The 5,090-nt window shown below is 43.5% G+C and overlaps 1 long non-coding RNA gene across 1 annotated transcript; it reads right to left on the reverse strand.

The window, feature by feature from the left end:
- Positions 1-599: 599 nt before the first annotated feature.
- LOC128469666 (uncharacterized) lies at positions 600-2,041 on the reverse strand. Its single transcript, XR_008345980.1, has 2 exons — positions 1,620-2,041; positions 600-1,294 (listed from the first exon to the last, which is right to left on the reverse strand). It is a non-coding gene; the product is annotated as an uncharacterized LOC128469666 (long non-coding RNA).
- Between the last annotated feature and the right edge of the window lie 3,049 nt (positions 2,042-5,090).

Consider the following 5,090-nt stretch of genomic DNA (forward strand, 5'->3'; position numbering starts at 1 on the left):
TTCCAAACTCCATGATTCTTTTTGTCCCGCGTAGACCTCCCTCCTCTACCCTTTTCTCCCTGTCCCACGTCAAAGTTCTTTCCTTTCACAGGTGTGAACCCTGTAAGGACTTACCTGTCCAGGAACCACTTTCTACGTCGTCGGCTGCCCCCTACCCTGCTCAGTTGTCGTACGCAATATTTACTGGGCTACTCAGCCAGCTTTTCTCCTGTGTCCTGCTGTGCCAGTCTCTGTCCCTGGGATCCTCTCATCTAACCGTTACAAACTCATTATGGTTTTTCATTTATGATCTGTCCTCATCTAATGTCTGGATGTCCTGTTCACTCTTTCTTCCTCATTCCGACTATCTTTACTGCAACACTTCTTCCTCTCCTTCATGCACTACATAGTAGTTTGTAAATTCCGTAGTTTTTTTGTCCCACGTAGGCCTCCCTCCTCTACCCTCTTCTCTCTGTCCCTCGTTAAACTGTTTTCCTTTTACTCGTTTGAACCCATTATGATTTTTCGTTTATGCTCTGTCCTGTCCTGCGTCTGGATGTCCTGTTCATTGTTTCTCCTGAACCCGATGATCTTTACTGTGATTTGTCTTCCTGTCTTCATTTCATTCTTTTACTACATTTTACTTTTTAAACTCGATGATTCTTTTTGTCCCACGTAGACCTGCCTCCTCTACCCTCTTTTCTCTGTCCCACGTCGAAGTTCTTCCCTTCCCAGGCTCCAACTCATTATGGTTTTTCATCTATGCACTGTCCTCCCTCCTCTACACTCATCTCTCTGTCCCTCATTAAACTGTTTTCCTTTTCCACGTTTGAACCCATTATGGTTTTTCATTTATGCTCTTTCTTTCTTTAGTGTCTGGATGTCTTGTTCAGTCTTTCTCCTGAACCCGATGATCTTTACTGTGATATGTCTTCCTGTCTTCATTTCATTCTTGTACTACATTGTAGATTCTTTTTGTCCCACGTAGACCTCCCTCCTCTACCCTCTTTTCTCGGTCCCACGTCGAATTTCTTCCCTCCCCAGGCTTGAACCCATTATGGTTTTTCATCTATGCACTGTCCTCCCTCCTCTACACTCATCTGTCTGTCCCTCGTTAAACTGTTTTCCTTTTTCCACGTTTGAACCCATTATGGTTTTTCATTTATCCTCTGTCCTCCTTTAGCGTCTGGATGTCCTGTTCAGTCTTTCTCCTGAACCCGATGATCTTTACTGTGATTTGTCTTCCTGTCTTCAGTTCATTCTTTTACTACATTGTAGTTTTTAAACTCGATGATTCTTTTTGTCCCACATAGACCTCCCTCCTCTACCCTCTTTTCTTTGTCCCACGTCGAAGTTCTTCCCTTCCCAGGCTCCAATCCATTACGGTTTTTCATCTATGCACTGTCCTCCCTCCTCTACACTCATCCCTCTGTCCCTCTTTAATCTGTTTTCCTTTTATACATTTGAAACCATTTTGGTCCTTCATTTATGCTTTGTCCTCCTCAATTGTCTGAATATCCTGTTCAGTCTTCCCTCCTTAACCTGAAGATATTTACTGCGACACGTCTTCTTGTCTTCATTTCATTCTTCTACTGCATTGTGGTTTCCAAACTCCATTTTTTATTTTGTCCCACGTAGACCTCCCTCCTCTACCCTCTTTTCTCTGTCCCACATCGAAGTTCTTCCCTTCCCAGGCTTGAACTCATTATGGTTTTTCATCTATGCACTGTCCTTCCTCCTCTACACTCATCTCTCTGTCCCTTGTTAAACTGTTTTCCTTTTCCACGTTTGAACCCATTATGGTTTTCCGTTTATCCTCTGTCCTCCTTTAGCGTCTGGATGTCCTGTTCAGTCTTTCTCCTGAACCCGATGATCCTTTCTGTGATTTGTCTTCCTGTCTTCAGTTCATTCTTTTACTACATTGTAGTTTTTAAACTCGATGATTCTTTTTGTCCCACATAGACCTCCCTCCTCTACCCTCTTTTCTCTGTCCCACGTCGAAGTTCTTCCCTTTCCAGGCTCCAACCCATTACGGTTTTTCATCTATGCACTGTCCTCCCTCCTCTACACTCATCTCTCTCTCCCTCGTTAATCTGTTTTCCTTTTATACATTTGAAACCATTTTGGTCCTTCATTTATGCTTTGTCCTCCTCAATTGTCTGAATATCCTGTTCGGTCTTCCCTCCTTAACCTGAAGATATTTACTGCGACATGTCTTCTTGTCTTCATTTCATTCTGGTACTAGATTGCAGTTTCTAAACTCCGCGATTCTTTATGTCCCGCGTAGACCTCCCTCCTCTACCCTCTTTTCTCTGTCCCACGTCGAAGTTCTTCCCTTCCTAGGCTTGAACCCATTATGACTTTTCATTTATGCTCTGTCCTCCTCAAATGTCTGAATATCCTGTTCAGTCTTTCCTCCTGAACTTTAAGATCTTTACTGCGACAAGTCTTCATCTCATTCTTCTTCTGCATTGTGGTTTCCAAACTACATGTTTCATTTTGTCCCGCGTAGACCTCCCTCCTCTACCCTCTTTTCTCTGTCCCACGTTGAAGTTCTACCCTTCCCAGGCTTGAACCCCTTATGGCTTTTCCTTTATGCTTTGTTCTTCTCAAATGTCTGGATGTCCTGTTCACTCTTTCCTCCTGAAACTGATGATCTTTACTGCGACACGTCTTCTTGTCTTCATTGCATTCTTGTACTGCATTGTGGTTTCCAAACTCCATTTTTTATTTTGTCCCACGTAGACCTCCCTCCTCTACCCTCTTTTTTCTGTCCCACGTCGAAGTTCTTCCTTCCCAGGCTTGAACTCATTATGGTTTTTCATCTATGCACTGTCCTTCCTCCTCTACACTCATCTCTCTGTCCCTCGTTAAACTGTTTTCCTTTTCCACGTTTGAACCCATTATGGTTTTTCGTTTATGCTCTGTCCTCCTTTAGTATCTGGATGTCCTGTTCAGTCTTTTCCTGAACCCAATGATCTTTACTGTGATATGTCTTCCTGTCTTCATTTCATTCTTGTACTACATTTTAGATTCTTTTTGTCCCACGTAGACCTCCCTCCTCTACCCTCTTTTCTCTGTCCCACGTTGAAGTTCTTCCCTTCCCAGGCTTGAACCCTTTATGGTTTTTCCTTAATGCTTTGTTCTCCTCAAATGTCTGGATGTCCTGTTCACTCTTTCCTCCTGAAACTGATGATCTTTACTGCGACACGTCTTCTTGTCTTCATTTCATTCTGGTACTGCATTGTGGTTTCCATAACTCCATGATTCTTTTTCTCCCACGTAGACCTCCCTCCTCTACCCTTTTCTCCCTGTCGCACGTCAAAGTTCTTTCCTTTCACAGGTGTGAACCCTGTAAGGACTTACCTGCCCAGGAACCAGGTTCCACGTTGTCAGCTGCCCCCTACCCTGCTCAGTTGTCGTACGCAATATTTACCGGGCTACTCAGGCAGCTTTTCTCCTGTGTCCTGCTGTGCCAGTCTCTGTCCCTGGGATCCTCTCATCTAACCGTTACAAACGCATTATGGTTTTTCATTTATGATCTGTCCTCATCTAATGTCTGGATGTCCTGTTCACTCTTTCTTCCTCATTCCCACTATCTTTACTGCAACACTTCTTCCTCTCCTTCATGCACTACATAGTAGTTTGTAAATTCCGTAGTTTTTTTTGTCCAATGTAGGCCTCCCTCCTCTACCCTCTTCTCTCTGTCCCTCATCAAACTTTTTTCCTTTTCCAGGCTTTGAACCCATTATGGCTTTTCACTTATGCTCTGTCCTCCTCTAATGTCTGGATGTCCTATTGAGTCTTTCCTCCTGATCCTGACTATCTTTACTGTGACCTTTCTTCTTGTCTTCTTCCCCTCCTTGTAGTACATTCTAGTTTCTAAATTCTATATTATTTTGTCCCATGTAGGCCTCCCTCCTCTAACTCCTTCTCTCTGTCCCTCACAGGGGCATACCTAGAATATTTGGCACCTGGGGCGAATCCGGTATGAGCCCCCCCCCACACTCTTTACAACTGCATAGTTTGTATCATTAGGCAAACATTGAAGGGGGTACAATATAACTGTTATCATGATATACTGAAGCAGACATTGACGGGGGTACAGCATAACACCTATCACGATATTCTGAGGCAGACATTGACAGTGGTACAGCATTACTGCTATCATTATATACTGAGGCAAACATTAACGGTGGTACAGCATAACTGTTATCATTTTATACTAGTGCAAAAATTGACGGTGGTACTGCATAACTGCTATTGTTATATACTGAGGCAAATATTGACGTTGGTACAGCGTAATCCCTATCACTATACATTGAGTCAGACATTGACAATAATGCAGATCTCCCCAAACCAGCCTGCTCCTCTAGAAACGGACATTACTGTCCGTCTCTGGAGGGGTGCAGGCATGGTGGCACCCCTCTGATGAGCGGCACTCGTGCGGACTGCTCCCCCCCCCGCTAGGTACAATACTGGTCCCTCATCAAACTTTTTTCCTTTTCAATGCTTGAACTCATTACGATTTTCTATTTATGCCCTGTCTTCGTTTAATGTCTGGATGTCCTCTTCAGTCTTTCCTCTTGATCCTTTCTATCTTTACTGCGACATGTCTTCCTGTCTTGATTTTATTCTTCTACTGCATTGTGATTTCTAAACTCCATGTTTCTTTTTGTCCTGCGTAGACTTCCCTCCTCTACCCTCTTCTCTCTGTCCCACGTCGAATTTCTTCGTCAGTCTTGAACCCATTATGGCTTTTCATTTATGCTATGGCCTGCTCTAGTGTCTGGATATCCTATTCAGTATTTCCCCCTCAATCTGAAGATCTTTATTGGAAAACGACTTCTTGACTTCATTTCATTCTTGTACTACATTGCAGATTCTAAACTCCACGATTCTTTATGTCCCGCGTAGACCTCCCTCCTCTAACCTCTTTTCTCTGTCCCACGTCGAAGTTCTTCCCTTCCTAGGCTTGAAGCCATTATGGCTTTTCATTTATGCTCTGTCCTCCTCAAATGTCTGAAAATCCTGTTCAGTCTTTCCTCCTGAACTTGAAGATTTTTACTGCGACACGTCTTCTTGTCTTCATTTCATTCTTCTACTGCATT

The sequence above is a fragment of the Spea bombifrons genome, chromosome 12 (assembly GCF_027358695.1).
Source record: "Spea bombifrons isolate aSpeBom1 chromosome 12, aSpeBom1.2.pri, whole genome shotgun sequence".
Classification (NCBI taxonomy): domain Eukaryota; kingdom Metazoa; phylum Chordata; class Amphibia; order Anura; family Pelobatidae; genus Spea; species Spea bombifrons.